The sequence below is a fragment of the Macaca fascicularis genome, chromosome Y, assembly GCF_037993035.2.
Source record: "Macaca fascicularis isolate 582-1 chromosome Y, T2T-MFA8v1.1".
Classification (NCBI taxonomy): Eukaryota; Metazoa; Chordata; class Mammalia; order Primates; family Cercopithecidae; genus Macaca; species Macaca fascicularis.
In genome coordinates, this window is record NC_132903.1 from 10,292,218 (window position 1) to 10,311,010 (window position 18,793).

The 18,793-nt window shown below is 38.1% G+C and overlaps 1 pseudogene; it reads left to right on the forward strand.

Annotated features, from left to right (window-relative positions):
- Positions 1 to 7,514, forward strand: part of LOC141409583 (testis-specific chromodomain protein Y 1-like) — a 43,630-nt pseudogene extending 36,116 nt beyond the window's left edge.
- The last annotated feature ends 11,279 nt before the right edge of the window (positions 7,515 to 18,793 follow it).

Consider the following 18,793-nt stretch of genomic DNA (forward strand, 5'->3'; position numbering starts at 1 on the left):
ATTTTCTCAGATGTCTGGCTCAGACTGAGAGCCAGACTTCCATGACTTCCATGACTGCAGACGCAGGCACCAAAAAAGGTATAGTGGTCTTAATGGGCCCATTAGCAGCCAATGGAACAAGAGACGTGCATACATTAGTTCCAAGCATGAAAGGTGGGCAAAGAAATGCTACTGATAATGGCAGAGTCCAGCCTTTTGTCAAGAGGATATACTTCACCATAAGGCTAACAGAAAGTGCCAGCACAAACAGAGACATAGTAGTGAAGAAAGAGGACGAATTCACCCAGATATTGCTATCAACTTGATCAACAGAAAAAAAATGCTCTGAATACAGCAGTAATTAAGAAATGGCGAATGCTCTGAATAGGGCTGCTGTGGGTAACAGCCATCTCATGATGTTCAGTGCAGCTGGAAGTGTCTTTTGCTGTGGTCTGTATTTTGGTACTTTGTGAAGGACTTAAGGAATGACAGAAACAGAACAAGCCTTGAAATGTTGCACACCATCAAGAACTTGGTGAATATTTTCAATCAATTTTAAAAGCCTTTTGTTTTACCAGTCAGTGGCACATCCTTTGGAATAGGTGTATTCACACTGCCTCTCTGTGCTTTCATGTGACCTAATGAAAAGGCTTGGTTTCAAATCCTTGCATGACTTTTGGACAGAGTGCAGATGGCTGCTCTACAGTTACATTTCCCAAGCAGATTGGTGAAGCGTCTGCCAATGAAATGTTAATTGCTGGGTGAAAACTGACAGAAGAGGAGGCATGTGTCACAGGTCTGGTCTCTAAGGTTTCTTTGCAAGTTTCACCCCATAGGTTATGATACAAATGAAGGACTCTGCCTCATGTAATCGAGTTGTGCTGGAGACATGTAAGGCCCTTGTATGCAGTAATATTAAGATGACATTGGAACAAGCCAAAGAGACAGAGTGTGAGTTACTAAAGGAAATCTGGGACTCAGACAAAGGGAACAATTCCATGTTAATGTATGTGGAAAATACAATTGATGAGTTTTAATTGTCAGTCTGTCTTCTCAGGACACAAGAACTGAGCTGAACCAAATACATCATAAGTTGCAAGATACCCTAATCCATCTTCATAACCCAAAACAATTTCAGCCATAGCTGAGGCCTGAAAGGAGAACTGAAAATGTCCAAGCTATGTATTTAAATTATCAAGGAATGTTTAAGCACTGCAACTTTAAAATAAGTAATAAAAAAATCTTCTTTGCCTTATTGTGATTATTTTATGCAAACACAAGCCCAAATATAAAAGCAGACTGGTGAGTAATAGACTGTTTTAGCAAAATCTAAGTTCTATCTATGTCTTCTACTATATATAAGACCATAATTGTTTTTATGAGATTTAGATGACAGAGATTTATGAAATAATTTTTTTTTTTATATCCGAGAATGCAGAGATATCCTGGGTATCAGGCAGCCTCCACTCCCCTCCCACACACAAAAAAAACACACAGAATTATCAGAGATGGTGCCTTTGACTTTAGAGTGGCACACGTATCTCAGAGACACAAAATTCTGGATTGAAAGCCTTATCTTTTAGGATAAATATTTCAGACACAAAATTCACTGATGATCATTCTCCTAAACCAAACATACGATTGGAATTTGTGCTGAGATACCACTTGATTTTTTTTTCTTTTGTAAATGTCTAGTTCTTACTCAGTTAACAAAAATAAACCTTTATCTCTCTAAAGTAAACTTCTTGCACCATATTAGTGAATTATGGAACAATCCTTGTGGAAATTTCCACGTTTTAATGTTTATCCTGTGCAGATGACATTTAAAATTATTGTTGTCTGTTTTTATGTGCACACAGTTTTCTGGAACTCTCTACATTTTCAGCTATCCAGAAGCTCTCTGAATCCTTTCCTGTTGGTTTCTATGGAGGCTCCATTATATAGCCTGATTGAATAATCCACTGGCCACTTGTGATGAACATGACATTTGTCACAGGATCGCTAGGGTGTCACTTCAGCAGGCAAGAATCTCTGTGGATGACAGCACATTTGCACAATGTCATAGTGGGCATGGGAGCTGGGAGAGGCCAGGCAATGGGAACAGGCACTTCGGGGCCATTGTTGGAAAAATGGCTTGCCAGGTCTCAGAAAGCTGAGGGATGCCTGAGTCTGCATCTGTGGTGGGGCAACTGCCACTGCTCCTGAGTAGGTGGGGCTCCTGTTAATTGAACTTGGGTGTGAGTGTGGTTTCTGCCTTTTCTCAGTTTCCAGCAGTTTCACGGAGTGCACAGCCCTGGCTTCGCCTCCCTCATTGCACCTGGTATCTTTGAAGCAGCCCCTCTAAATGGGCTGCTGCTGCCATTATCTGCAGCACCTGTGTCATTTTGGAATGATGCAGAGTGAACCCTATAATCCCTACCCTCAAATAATGCCTTTGTGTTTTCACTGACAAACCCCAGCATGTAGCTCTGAATCATCATTATCATATTAAAAGGCAGCATTTGGAGATTGCAAAGATTTTTAGAGTTCTATGGCAGAAAGCAGACAAATGTCAAACATCTTTTACAACCTTACAGCTATGAAAAAGAGACCCCTAGTACTAGACTGTTCAAATGTTGAATTCTAAGAATTAAAACAATATATTCCTGTATTAGAAACCTTTATTTTAAAAGAAGAAAGTACAGATTGAACATAGCTAATACAAAAATTTCACATGTGCTCTAAAGTGAACCTTGATTCCATGTCAAAAGTGGAAAACTGTACAGAAAAGCCCTTAACACAATCTTTATTTTATCTACAAAACACACAAAATTACCTTCATGAAAGCGTAAGAGAAAAAACAATGAGGAATCTAGAAGTGGTTCTTGATTAACTTTTTTATACCCAGGAACAGCCTGAAAACTCAGGCTGCAGACACCGATTAAAAAAAGTTGAACATGAGGATATCCTAAAGGTATAACCACAGCTGCACTAATAAGAAAACAAGGTAGAACATGAAAATGCCTTTGTCATTTTTTCCTAAAACATAATCACACCTCCAGAGATAAGAGGACAAGGCCAAAGGAATAAGTGCCTCTGTCATTCACATAATCAGCAGACTTCAAGAAAATACACACTCCTCCCATTGTGGGCATGATACACAGTAGGCTCCAGTGGGCTCTGATGAAATATTTTTCTTTTCTATTTTGGACATGCTTTGAAGGCAAGCAAAGCATTTATGAATTATCCCTTCAGCTTCTGCTTTTCCCCAGCCCAGTGATCCAGACAAAGCTTTTACTTTAGCCTCTCATTTCTCCCAGGCCAGGTTCTGAACCTAGCTGAAGTAGTGCTTTCTTCAAGGCAGCCCACAGACACCTCAGAACATTTCATTCTTTCCAGTTCCTAAAAAGTAATGACCCAGCTTTATAATTGGAAACCCTCGAAATCCCCTCTTTACTGTGGAGAGTTTTCTTCTTTTGCTTATTAACCTTTTCTTCCTACTTGAAATTTGCATCATCCAGCCTCCTTAATTATTGTGGCCATGAGACATTACTTCAGCCTGTGATTGGTCCCAGGCCAAGGTCTCAGGTCAAGCTGTCACTTCAGCTCCTTCTTGGTCCAGGGCCAGGTTGCAATGCTGAGCTTAGTAGCTTCTATAAATCATCACTTCATTTGCAGATTAATCTAAGTCCAAGGTTCAGGGCCAACCCGAAAAATGCTTACTCCAAGACCACTAAGCACATTTCTTTACTTCTCTGCCTTTAGAAACCGTAAGCCTCAGTCTCAGAGTAGGTAAACCACTTGTATTCCACCTCCACAGTGAAGAGGTTTTTACTTTCACTTATAAAAGTTTTGCTTCAAACGATTTGCATCCATCTCCTTAATTTTCTTGGCCATGAGACCAAGAGCTCCGTGTGCCTCACAATTAGAGATTGCTACATTGTGGTGCACTAATGAGACTGCAATAATTGAAGTCTAGGAATCGAAATCTGGGATGCATCAGCCTTGCGAGACCAACTGACAAACTTGCCCCACACTGTGATACACACCCTTAGGGGCAGTCAAACACATAGTGGTCACCAACACAGGCTGGAAAGGTTCAAGGTAGCTTTACACAGCCTAGAAACCTGAGGGACACCATGAAGCCACCATACATGTGCATTTGGGGCTTTCAAAGGGAGAGATATATAATCAAGGAGACTATTTAACAAAATAATAATAAAGAACATAACAATTTAAGACAACAAATAAATACCCAATAAGTTCAACAATTGCCAAATAAAAGAAACAACAACCACCAAAAACAAAACAAACAAACAAACAAAAAAACCACTCAAGCTTATCTGATAATTAAACTGTCTAAAACATATACAAAGATAATTTTGCGGATTTTCAAGGAAAGCAAAATAACCAGTAGATTTCTTATCTGAATAACCACTGAATAACCAGTGGATTTCTTATCTGAAAACTAAGATGGTAGAAAGCTGTAGACAAATATATTCCAAGTGAAGTCAGAAAAAAACTGTCAAACCTAAACATTATGATCAAACAAATTGTTCATCAAATGTGAGGGATAAATTATGATATTCCCAGATAAAAATGGACACCTTTTACCAGTAGACCACCCTTTAATAAAGGTTTTGTGGAGTACTTCAGGGTAGAATGAACAGACACTCAAAAGCAGTATGAATAAGTAAAGATTAAGGTAAAGATAAATGCATGAAAAATATAAAAGATAAAAAATTAACAATGTGCACCTCCATAATTTGTTCTCAACACAACTTAAAACAATAATATATTTAATAAAAAATACCACTAACTGATGTTTTTGACATACAATGCATAATTTTGAGAAGTGAAATAATGGAGTTAAGTTACACAGTAAGTGAATTAAGGGAGTTAAGTTACACAGGAATAAGGATTTTTATGTTACTGAATGTAAGCTAGGGTAACTTTAAAAATGGAATAACATTATAGTGTTCAATATAATCATCATAGCAACCACAATTAAACAAAGAAACACAAAAGAACATCAGGCAGGAAGAAAGCTTTCTGCACTACAGCTGAGAGTAGGAGCTGTGGACTTAGTTACTCCTACATGAGGCTACTGAGCAAGCTATCATGCACCATGAGACAAAGCCCAAGCTGTCCCACCAGAGACTAAAGGTGGAGAGCCTAAGGCACAGGGAATAGCTGCTATTTCACACAATTTTCATAAACCAGTGGTGACGGAATAGAAGTGGCTCATCCATACGCAGAACCTGGTGAAGCACTGGAGGCAGAAAGAAGTGGCTATGTGGAGACACAACTGAAACAAAGATGGCACAGCAACTGCTCCAATCCTGAGTCTCCCTTCATATCTTGCCAGGAGTTAGAGGTTGAAACTATTGTTGACAAAAGACAAGACAAAAATGGAAAGAAAATGTATTTGGTTCATGGAAAAGTTTCAACAAACAGGATGACACTTGGGAGCCAGAGCAGCACCTCATGAGCTGTGAAAAATGTATAAATGAGTTTAACAGACAACAGATAGAAAACAGAAAAAAACTGGCATGTACCAGAACAAGTAGAATGTTTTCAAACAATACCAGAGGAAGAACTTCCAGATCTACCAATGTGAACTATTCTAAGAGCTCTCCTAGAACATCGGTGACTGTCAAACACCACAGATCCAAAACCAGCCTGTTATTTGCTGCCAGCAAGAACATCAGGAGAAAGGCAGATTCACTTCTCTCTCACACAAAGAATATGGATCTAGTAAATTCAACTATCAAGACACTTGTTAACAACAAGAAAACTGTGAGCGGCTTTCAGGTACTCGAGAAACTGGACCCTATTATGGTAGATGAGCAGGACATGGTGGACTTCAAGGTGACAGAAGGGAAACCTGTCAGGGACCCTTTGTCAGGTCCCAGTGCAGAACACACTGGAATAGAAAACAGGACCCTGCTACACCCACTAATGTCTCAGATGTCTGGCTCAGTTACTGCTTCCACGGACATAGGCTCAGCTCCCCAAAAAGCTATAGTGGTATTAATAGACCCATTAGCAGCCATTGCAACAGACATACACACATCAGTTCCAAGACTGAAAGGTAGCCCAAGAAATGTTACTCATGACGACAGAGAGCAATCTTTTTTCAAGAAGACGTAATTCACCATAAAGCTAACAGAAAGTGTCAGCACATACAGAGACATTGTAGTGAAGAAAGAGGATGGATTCACCCAGATATTGCTATCAACTAGATCGACAGACAAAAAACGCACTGAATACAGAAGCAATTAAAGAAATGGTGAATGCTCTGAATAGGGCTGCTGCAGATGACAGCAGGCTTGCGTTACTCAGTGCATCTGGAAGTGTCTTTTATTGTGGTCTTGATTTTGGGTACTTTGTGAAACATTTAAGGAATGACAGAAAGTGAACAAGGCTTGAAATGGTGGACACCTTCAAGAAATTTGTGAATACTTTTATTCAATTTAAAAAGCCTATTGTTGTATCAGTCAATGGCCGTGCCAATGGACTAGCTGAATCCATACTGCTCCTTTGTGATCTTGTGTGGGCTAAAGAAAAGGATTTGTTCCAAACCCCTTATACGAGCTTGGGACAGTCCAGATGGCTGTTCTACTGTTACATTTCTGAAAATGATGGGTGACGCATCTGCCAATGAAATGTTAATTACTGGGCAAAAAGTGACAGCACTGGGGGCATGTGCCAAAGGCCTGGTCTCTCAGGTGTTTTTGACTGGAACTTTCACCCAAGAGGTTATGATTCAAATTAGGAAACTTGCCTCATATAACCTAGTTGTGCTGGAAGAATGTAAGGCCCTTGTTCGCTGTAATATTAAGATGGAGTTGAAACAGGCCAATGAGAGACAGTGTGAGGTGCTGAGAAAGATCTGGGGCTCAACCCAAGGGATATAATCCATGTTAAAGTATGATTGATGGGTTTTAATTGTCAGTCTATCTGCACAGGACACAAGAACTAAGCTGAACGAAATGTATCATGAGTTGCAAGATGCCCTATTCCATCTTCCTAGTGCAAAACAATTTCACCCATTGTGAAATCTTGGAAAGAGATTTGGAAATGTCCAAGGTATGTATTGAAACTATCATGGCATTTTTAAGCACTGTATCTTTAAAATAATTAATAAAACATTTTTTTACCCAAGTGTGATTATTTTATGCACACATAAGTCCAAATATAAAGCAGACTGGTGGATACTAGGCTGTTCTTGCAAGCTCTAAATTGTATCTGTGGCTACTACTATATTTCAGACCAGAATTGTGTTTTATTAGATGTGGATGACAGAGAATTCTGTAATGACTTTTATTTTTCTTATTTTTATATACTATAATACAGAGTCTACTGAGTTATGAGGCAGCCTCAGCTTCCCTCCCACAAAGAAAGACAAAGAACTGTCAGTGATGGTGTGCTTGACATTATAGTGGCACAAATACTTCAGAGGCACAGAATTATAAATTAAAAGACTTTTCCTTTAGAATAAATATTTCTGACACAAACTCACTGATGGTCATTCTCCCAAACTGAACATATGATTAGAATTTTTGCTGAGATATAACTTGATTTTTTTCTCTTTTATAAATGTCCAGTTCTTGTGCAGTTAACAAAAGAAAACTTTATCTCTCCAAAGTAATACTTGTTAAACCCTATTAGTCAACTATAGAATCATTTTAGTGGAAATATCCGTGTTCTAATGTTTGCAATGTGCAGATTTAGGTTACTTTAGAGTATGTTATAGTTAATAAGTTAAAATTATGGACACATTACTAAAGGACTAAACTTCTTCCAAAACGAAGAAAAGACCCTTACACTCTGCATGTCATTTAAAATTGTCAGTGTCTGTTTTTATGTGCACAAAATTTTCTGGAACACTCTACTTGTTCAGTTACCTGGAGACTCTCTGAATCCTGTCCTGTTGGTTTTTACAGAGGCTACGTTTCATAGGCATAATTCAATAATCCACTGGCCACTGGTGATGAATGTTACCTTTGTCCCAGGATCTCTAGGGTGTTGCTTCACCATCCAAGAATCTCTGTATGTGATGGCACATTTCCACAAGTTTCTCTTGAGCCTATTTGTCTAAATTTACACACTCACCTTGCAGGCAGACTGCACTCAGCTCAAACTATGGGTACCGGTGACAGCTTCCTGCAAATATTTAGGTGTTTAGGCATACCACAAGCTTTCCTTTCTGCAGGCACAGAAGAATGCAGTGGCATCAAGAAAAGTAGAAATGCCAGAAACTGCAGAGATACAAATATGTTGTCACAGCACTGGCTTGGAAAAGGTTTAGATCTGGGCTCTTTTAAAGGCCAAAGTCCTGCTTTCATTTTTTTCTTTCTTTCTTTCTTTTTAATTATCTATGGCATCAGTATGGCTTAAATTAGGGTTTTCAAAGGGCTCTGTCTCTTTTGCTACTAGAAAATAGGATCTTGTCTTTTCTTCACTCTTCCTCTCTTTGATTGTGTTTTATTTATTATGACATGCTGTATTAAGAAATGTGGTTTGGTGCAACATCTTTCTGTTGCTTGAAGGTCTATATCTCAGAAGCAGTAAGATTGTGGCTTAGGAATAACACAACATCTTCTCATGTAAGACCAAAAACACGAGTGAGAATTAGAAAGGCTCTATATATGTATTGATGTATCAGAAACTTCCCCAGGTCTTTATTTCTTTAAGGTACTGTAATGAAAAGGAAACTTGCACTTTACTGGCACCTCATTCATTGGGTATTTCCTACAGGGGTAGTAATGAACTTGGAGGGTTGGATATTAACACTGGAAAACCTGATGATAATGTGACTAAAAGAGTCTGTAGATCAAGAAGATGAGAAAAGCTGGGACAACAAAATTTGGTTTTGATTTTTTCCAGGGAGAATGTCACTGTGACGTTTGGGAGTTGTTTACTGTGGGGTTTTCTGATATGACTGCCAAGAAGCCATGGACAATTTTACAATATCCACAAAGATTTGGGTTGTTTCACATTGCAGAGAAGTCTTGCACATAGGAAACTTCAAACAATGTGCCTTCCCACCCTCAAAAACCATCTGCCTCTTCAATAGTGTTGACAAAGAAAAGTGACATAGTTGTGGTGAATCATTGATAAAATTTGACAAACAGAGAAACAGCCTGAAAAATCAGGCTATGGACACACATTTACAATCCTGCACACCATGTGGCCGAGGCAAATAATTTTTTGTTAAAAAAGCCCAACTTCTTTGGGTGAGTTTGCTTAAGACTTGCCCACAGCTACTCAGATTAAAAACAAGAAAAAAAGACCCCACATTAAAATATTATGTCTTTTGTGTGACCAGAGAGATTCCAAGAAATAGCTTCTCTCTTTTTCTGAACCCACGTACATATTGGACTCCAGTGTATTACAAAGGGCTCATTGTATTACTAAACATGCTTTAGAATCCAAGCCAAATTTCTGTAAATTATCATTTTAGCCTCTGGTCCCAGTCCAATGTCCCAGGCCATGCTTACTTTAACTCTTACGTGGCTAAGAGCCAAATTCCTGAGCCAAGCTGAGTCATTACTTCAGCTGTTAATAGTTCCAGGTGCAAAGTCCCAGAAAAGATGAGTAGCGCTTTCTTGAAGACTAGTTAGCACATTTTCCTTCTTCAGAATCTATAAAAATATCAGACTCTTCCTCAAAGTGAGCAAGATACTCTACTCCGCCAGAAGTTAACTTATTAAACGTGTGCTATAATCTCACCTTTTGCATTCCTAATTTTTAATTTTCTTGAGATTAAGAAAATCTGTGTGACACCTCAAAATGAGAGACTGATACATTGTGGCGCACTGGGGGACTCAAGGTTTGTTTTTGGTGCACGGATTTGGAGAGGATTTAATTAAAAATGTCAGTAGGGGCTGAGCACAGTGACTCATGCCTGTAATTGCAGCATTTTTGGAGACCAATGCGGGTAGATCACAAGAAGATCATCCTGGCTAACATGGTGAAACCCATGTCTACTAAAAACACAAAAAATTACCCAGTGTGGTGGTGGGCACCTGTAGTCCCAGCTACTTGATACACTAAGGAAGAAAAGAATGGCATAAAACACAGAGGAGCTTGCAGTTAACCAAGGTTGTGCCACTGCACTCCAGCCTAAGCGACCGAGCAAGAATCCATAAAAAAAAAAAAAAAAATTGAGTAGGAGTGCACTTCTAACTGTTAACATTCACAGCATGCAGCTTGTCCTGTATTTATATTCATATCTGCAGCTTGTTCTCAGTTTTTCTTTTGTTTTGTTTTGTTTTGTTTCAATTTCTCAAGAACAACAAAGCTCTGGGCCAGTGTCAGATAAAATCCAATAGATTGGCTGCCATCCTTACAAAGGTTAGGAGAAAGGGATGCTACACATTGGTAGTCTCCTTTCACGCTCCACTGTTGAAAAGCTTGCCTCTGTCCCAACTGTTTTCTTTAACAGAGGATCTAGCCATAACATGAGATTGAAAGAGTATCTAAGTTAAATGAAGTTTTCTGGTTAAGACCACCACCAGTTATGTGTTATGTGAAGTGTTATGTGAAGTGTGATGTGAAGATCACAAAACTAACTCCAGTTTCTGACAGCCCATCAGAGTGTTGCCACCAAAATTCCAGACTTTTCCGTTGCTTTTTTTTTTTTTTTTTTTTGGTCATCATGTGGCTACTCTGCCTCCTATTTCTCCTCTGCATGCAATTTTGTAACCTGGAGAAATAATCTTACTTGTAAAAGTCAGTAATTAGAATGTAATTAAAAGAGTTACTATTTTGTGATTTTTTTTTTTTTTTCAAAGCAGTAAGAATTCAAACTTGTAATCTAAAAACTTTTACTTAATAAGGGTCTTTTTGTCCACCTGTAACAGATATTTATGGCCTGGTATGGAATGGTATACATTCAAATAAAATTTCTCTTTTGGGGTAGTTATTTCTCTTTAAAAGGCTCAGCACTGCCATATATAGCTAAACCGTTTCTTTGTGAGACACATCTTTTTTTCTGCAGAGACACATGCTGTGGGGACAAGTGATAGAGCATTAACTTTCTTTTTCTAACTCTTGACTATATAAACCTGGGATTCAGCATGTTCATGGAACATTTTAGATCTTAAAATGCAACCTAGTGAGATGAGATTTCTCTGTGTGGGAAACCTTGTCAGTACTTTGCACAAAACAATTGGCTTTTTAACTCCTTTCTCTCCTATGTCTCTCTAACAATAAGACTCTATGCCCTATCTATAAACACAAAATTTCCAGTTTCAATAATTGGAAAGAAGGTGCCTTTGAGAGACATATTCTAACTAAGTGTTGTCTTATGACAGCCAGCCATGTAAGCTTTACATGTTTTGAGGTACACATTCTTCATCAAGCAGCACTGACATTTAAACTAAAAGGGAATTTTATGTTTCAAAGTCAATAGCTCTTATTTCCTGGAATTTCAGTGTTTCTCTAGTCTATAGCAAGGGAAGCCAGAAATGGTATTAAAATTCTTACTCTATACAAGTGTCTTTCTCAAGTCCAAAGACTATATTATCATTTTTTAGGTTTCCAAGTTACTTGGGGAATCTTCCTGGTTCAGTAGGCTGAACTGGTTCAACAAAGAATCACCAGTGTAGAGCAAAAGTCTGCGCAGGTAAACATTACTTGTCCTGCTGTCTAGCTCCTCTGGAACTGTGGGTAAAAGTTTGACTTGCAACCATTGGGGAAACCTATGTCAGTTACCAGACTCAGAAAAGACAAGAGGAATGCAAAAACAAGGAACATGCTTTCTGTCTTTTTATTCAGTCAGGGCTACTTCAAAAGGGAGAAAAATAGTATGGGATGCTTTCTCTCTCTATTTCTTTAGAAAGTTCACAAACAATCTGCAGTGTGCACCTCTCTAGATTACATTCTGAAACACAGAAATTTAATTGGCTCTGTGACTCTGAAAAAGAAAGTGGCTTATTTATTTATTTATTTATTTATTTATTTATTTATTGCTCAAAGGCATGACAATCTTACCAGCTCCAAGACAGACATTCTTGGCTTTCTGCGGGAAGTGTTCAGTTTACTACTGTTCAACAGGTACATCTTTTCTTCAGATGGCAAAGAAAAGAGTTTTTTGTTTTGCTTTGTTTTGTTTTCTGTTTTGTTTTATAGAAACTTACGTTGACTTGGGAGACAACCCAGCTCTTTCTAAGCACTGTAAAACAGACTCTGCTCTCTTGGCCAGTTTCAAAGCAAGTGTCAAAGAGATAATTCATTAAAATCAGAGACAATCCCCTAAGGAACACTCAAATGTAACTTCTAAATGCCATACCTGCCACCCTCATTTAGCACCACCAGCAGCCATTTCATCAGCTTGTCTTGGTGTGCAACTAAAGAAACCCCCAACTTCACTGTTGCCCCTGTAGGAAATATCTGATAGACTTAATACTATTAGAGTACAAGTTTTCTTCTCATTGCATGTATTTAGACAAATAATGAAAAACAAATAAGAATCCTCTGATGACTTTGGTGGATATACAGAGGCATTTCAAAATCTAACTCAAATGTTTAAACATACCTGAATACATGATCCATTATTTCTAAACTAAACACCAACTGTTGTCCTAAAGCAGGCAGCTTTACAAATAGAAGAGTTATCCATGGTGAACCACAAGTCTTCTATAAAACCTTGAAAAAGGGAAGATGAAAGGAAAAAAAAAAAGTTGCATGACAACAGAATTATTATTCCTAATAGGAAAGAATTCAGTGCTGAAAACACGATTGGAATCCTAGTGATCCTATAGATGAGTGAAAAAAAATTATCTAATGAGCATATTGGAAGGCATATGAGGGAAGAGAACAAAATATCTTAATTACTCTAAACTACTTATAATAGATTAAAACCACATAAAAATATGGAGACTTTTAAAATCCTGAGAGAGGCTTTAATGAAGTACATTTTTCTATCTCTCTGTTGAGTCAAGAGAGAGTTAATCTTAAGAGAAAAGTTTATTACTCAAGCACACCCTGACATCAAAAGAAGGCTGCAAATATATGTCATAGGTTCAGGTGATATTGTAATTATATGTAATTTCTCCCTCAAACATATACTCTTACTAGATTGGTGAGAGGAGCTTAAGGCCTGGTAATTGCAAAATGAAAAAGAAAAAGAAAAAATTTGAGAAGAATTTTGAAAATAAACATGCATACTTACCATTCAAAAGTTTCAACCTTCTGCTTTAACACTGCTTCTCTTCCTCTTAGCTAACCAATGGGTTTTTACTTAAAGTAGCCTTTGTCCATAAATTTCTTTTATTTAAATCTACACTGAAAATCATCAATTTTTAGCAAGAAAACTGATGAAAGCCAAACTGATGTAAATGAATATACTGTTTCCTAAATTCTACAATCAACAATTTCGCCTTCAGAAGGTACAACTTTGCTGGTTACTGTGGCTCATAACCATAATCTTAGTGCTTTGGGAGGCCAACGCAGTCAGGTCACCTGAGGTCAGAAAGTTGAGCCCAACCTGGTTAACGCTGTAAAACCACATCTCTAACAAAATGCAAAAATTAGCCGGGCATCATGGCAGGCACCTGTAGTTTCTGCTACTCAGGAGGCTCACGCACGAGAAACACCTGAACCTGAGAGGCAAGGGTTGTGGTGAGCTGATAATTACCACTGCACTCCAGCCCCAGTGACAGGGAGAGACTCCATCTAAAAATAAAAACAAAAATAAAAATAAAATAAAAGTAAAAATCCAGGCTTGAATATTTTCAACTTATTGGAAAACAAAGTTTCAAACTTATTCAATATATTATAGCTGCATACAAACTGACTCTCCTAGTTACTACTAAACTGTATTTTCACATCTTCCTAACATCCCTAATGTAATATATACTACTTAGTTCTTAAACACCTATCAGTCTTTTATATTAAAAAAATAAAAAATAAAAAAGACAGGGTCCTGCCCCATTGCCTAGGCTGTAGCGCACTGGTGTGGTCTCGACTCACTGCAAACTCTGCCTCCTGTGCTCAAGGGATCCTCCTACATCAGTCTCCCAGTTAGCTGGGACTACAAGCACACACCACTGACTCTGACTAATTCTTTTGTATTTTTTTGTAGAGATGGGGTTTTGTCATGCTGCTCAGACCGCTCTTGAACCTCTGGGTTCAGATGCTATGCCCACCTCGGCTTCTCAAAGTGCTGTGACTAGAGGCATAAGTCACCACACCTGTTCCTGTTAACTAAAAGTTGATAAGATCTTCAGGAAGAACTGTTGAACAATATGCACATTCAGCAATAAAACTCTAAAAGAATACAATCCTTCAGTTTAGTGGTTGTGCTGTCTGAATGTTGCAGTCAGCAATGACCCACAGAATAATTCAGAAAATTATTCAGTTTCTTTAATTATTTTAATTTTGTTTTAGAGACAGAATATTGCTATGTTGTTCAGGCTTGCCTCAAATTATAGGCCTGAAGTGATCCACCCTTCTAGATTTCTAGATCGCTAAGGTTACCGGTGTGAGCCACCATATATTCCTAATTTTTAAAAAATTTTGTAGAGATGTAAAAAGACTTTTTTCACTGTGTTTCAATATGTTTCTCTGTGGGTCATTCTGACTCACATTTCACAGGCTCATATGAACTTCTAAATGAATGGGCCATCCTTCCATTTATGTTTTCACAGAGAAAGCAGTTACTAACTACCTAACATATATCAAGCAGCATACTGGGAAACAGATATACAAATGTAGACCGATACAGCCCCCATCTGTTAAGACTTCACAATTTATTCAGAGAGAAATAATCACAATAAGGTATGATAATTTCATAACTGAGGTAAATAAAGACTGCATGCAGGAAAGAGACCTATATGATTCACTCAGTAGGAGTCAGGGAAGATATCACAGGGGTGACAGTCCAGCTGTGTCTTGAAAGAAAGTATGGTTTCATCAGGATGAGAAATGGATTGACATCAGATACTCACAGTTAAATAAACAGGAATTCAGTCAGTCACCTATCTTGAAGATGAAATTATTAGTCTAAACACAATCCAAACATCTCAAAGATCTGTGCTTCCATTATTCATTTTTATAGCTGGAGCAAGCTCAATTCCCAGGAACCCTGTACAAAATTGTAGAGGGTGTGACTTTAGCATTAAACAACTAAGTCTCATTGAGGAGCCCCAAGCAAGACTGGATGCTAGGGTGAAGTCTTGCTACTTTTAACATCTGGCAGCAGCAGTTATCAATATAGGCCAAAAATACATCTGTAAATTCAGTGTCATCCAGGACATACCCTTAGAAACAGAATAATTTCTTTAAAAATAAAATACACTCAATCCCACTTGCCAATATAGACTCCCAGCCACTCTTCATCCTGACTTTCTCTTGTCCAGTTACTTCCCGGATGACCAGATCAAATGGCCACATGAATGACCTTTGCAGCCCTGGTACCTCCTTTACCTCACAGACCTTCAACTTTGCTCATTGTCATGGCCCCATTCAAGCCAGCACAGTGCATTTTGTTTCCAGTCTCCACCTGAAACATAGTCTTGCAATTCTATACTTTTGGACAATCATTATAATTCCACCTGCCACATTCTCCAGATCTAGTCCTTGATCCCTAAGACTGCTATTCAACTGCTATTCCCTCTGGGTTAGCAGCCACTTACCCTCTCCTCTGCTTCCCTTTAGAGAGTCTTCAGTTAAATAGGCTACCATTCTTACTTATAATATGGTAGGCTATCCAAAGCTCCAGTCCTTAAACATCTCCATCTTTCCACCCTAATTGAAAGGGGCAGAAAAAACAGATGCTTACAGTTCATCCCGAGAACTACCAAAACATAAAAATAAAAAACAAACTCATGTACAAGCACGTGGTTTGGCCTCACTTTATTTCAAGCTCCCTCAACTACAGCTGGGCCCTCAATATAGGTGATCAGTGCAAAGCAATACTGATCAGCTATATAAGGTGGAGCTTATTTAGGGTGTGTTTCTCGTAATCCCAACTTGACTGTTCACCTCTGACATTCTTCTTTGTCCACTTTTCCCACAGGAAGTGAATCTGTATATACGTTTCAAGTCCCACCCTTCTTTTACTTTGTACTCTTGACCCCAGTCCCTATTGCTCTTCCGTGGCCTTGTTATCTCAATTATATCATCTCATTCCTGGAACATGAGCCAACCTACTAATAGCTGCAGGAAATTGTTACACAGCAAAATATTTGTAAATGCCACCTCTTGGTGGTTTTGAAGTCTCTCAAGTATATGCTTTTCCCAAAACAGTGATGGCTTCAGACTCTGATTGACAAGCCTTCTCAAAACATTTCCAGAACACAGCTAATTTCTTCTCATACTTTCTTTTGGCTTTCATTTTAATTTTTGCAATCTCAGCATCTTTACAAAACTATAACTGCAAATTGATCACAAAAAAGCTAAAAATTTTATCTATTATACTATAAGAAGAGTAACAAACACTCTCTGCACGTCTAGAATCAGCATTAATTTCTGCCCAAATATACTACATTCATCTTCAGTTTTATCTCACTCACTGCATTTGTGGGACTCACTCAAAAGACATGAACAAATGTCAACAGAAATAAAAATGATGTGCACAATAGTAGAGTATTCCATTCTTTATTAAAATTTAAAATTCCTAGATTCTTTTTATTTTGTATACCTAAGATTAAGACTTTAGAAGACTGTTGGAGAAACCAGCCCCACACCACCCAGAGGGTATCCTGAGTCTGGCGGGATCAAAGGAGTAAGAAAGACACAGAATAATTGTTTAAAAGATGGGTCTAGGGGACTGGAGGGTTGCAGGCTTTCTCAGGGCCCAGAGTTCTCGGACTCCACCCAATTTCTTGCTTTATAAGCTCTTTTAACTTTGGACAGGTAGGAGGGGTAGGAAGTGATGAGGGAAAGGATTAATCAGTGAAGGAGAACTCATGGGTCATTCAATAAGATTGATAGCAGTGGCGGTTTCTGTGAATTTCCTTGAGCAAAGGCGTGTGTCTAAACTACTTACGATCTTTAACTTATTGGAACTGAAACAGGTGGGAGTGCGTTTCAGGAGGAGCATAAATACATAAAGGCAATAAACACTGTATTATATATATGTATACATACATATATTATATATAACATATATATTAACATATATATTAATGAACGCCATTGCTATTAAGGCTTGTTCATGGTGTCTGGGTACTATCTCAAGGAGCCATCTGCATCTCTCGACTAAAAACCAAGAGCATAAGCAGACATAAACCAAATAAAATTTGCAATTATTGATCCACTTATGGTTTTAATCAACTTTAAAGGAATGATATTAGAATGGCCATCAGTGGTTCCAGCACGAATATCAGCTGCAGACAACAGAATGAAAGAAGCCTGAGATGTCCCCAAAACTTGTATTTTTTTTTTTTAGTTTAGCAATATCTAGTGTTAAATTATCTTGTTTTCCTTGTAGATGATGTCTAATCATCTCCCAATGATATTCAGTAGGTCTATAAGTGCTAGGAGTAATACAAAAATCAGAAGTATTCCAATCACATTGCATTTGAATTCTGTGCTCCAAGCTCCTATCCCTCCCATCTGTCCATCCAAATTAGTGTCTGATGGAGATCATTAATTTGATTTGCCAATTTTTGATCTATTTGGCTTTGGGAATTCCAAAGTTTACAAGAATTTTTCTGTGAACTATTCACAAAGACCAATTTGAATAGAAGAGTGCAAAGCAACACCAACAGCAGCAGCAGGAGCTGTGACAGCTATAAGACCCATAACCATATCTATTAAAGTAAATATGAATCTCTTTGATCTATTAAGTATTCCTTTTAGTACTTCAGTGATAAAATTTATGGAGCGAGAAGCCTCCTGAGGTCTATTGAGGGAAATGAGTATCCAAACTCCTTCTCAGGTCCTAACTAGTAAAAATGTTATTAGCTTTATTTAATGCAGTTAAAAAGAGACAGTTAAGGCATGTTATGGTGTGACAGTCAGGTAGGATATTAGTTTTCCCCACTGCCAACATAAAAGGAGGTTTAACACAACTCTGCGATGGGACCATCTGATTATAGGTCATGGCTACAACAAATAAAAGTGTTTCACTGTGGGTCTCTCTTTTATATTCTCCTTTCCAAATCCAAATTGGGATTGAGCCGTAATTAACTTCCACAATTCTGGATGTTCTGGTCTTATAATTTGATTAATCATTTTTGGGCTTGGAGGAGACATACCATTCTCTTCCTACCTAATACAATAATTTGTTTCAATTCTTCTATGTAATTTTGGTGCATTATCTGCATAGTTGTTTACAAAAGGAGTCCCTCCACAGTCTTCTTGCTGTCCAGTACAATTCACTGCAAAGTGTCCCCTAGGGATCCAATCAATGATGATTTTATAAGAATTCTTTCCAGTACAGCAGTGCTGTTTGCAATACAATCTTTCCAGGTTAGCACGTCTAGCTTTTCAGACATTTAATGACCTGCCTAGGGCAGGGCTTCTATTAGGTTTAAATTTATTACTCTGAAAATGTGTCATAACATAGCTGTGCTCAAGGTATTTAATAGTGTTGAAAGTTTAAAATGTTCCTCCACTGATTGCATGAATAGAGGTTTGTTATCCATTGTGTGTAGGGACATAAACCATCCAACTTTGCTTTCGTAATGTAAACATCCTGCTGTCAGCCCCAGGCCAATGGGAGGAAAGTGATAACCAATGGAAACATTCATTAACATTCCTGCCTCCTCTGGATGAGTGGGACCTTGGTTATCTGTTGGTCCAGGCATCCAGATCCTATCATTAATATAAACGCCCACCAGGGGTTCTAACTATATAACAGGCCTAATCAGTGGTG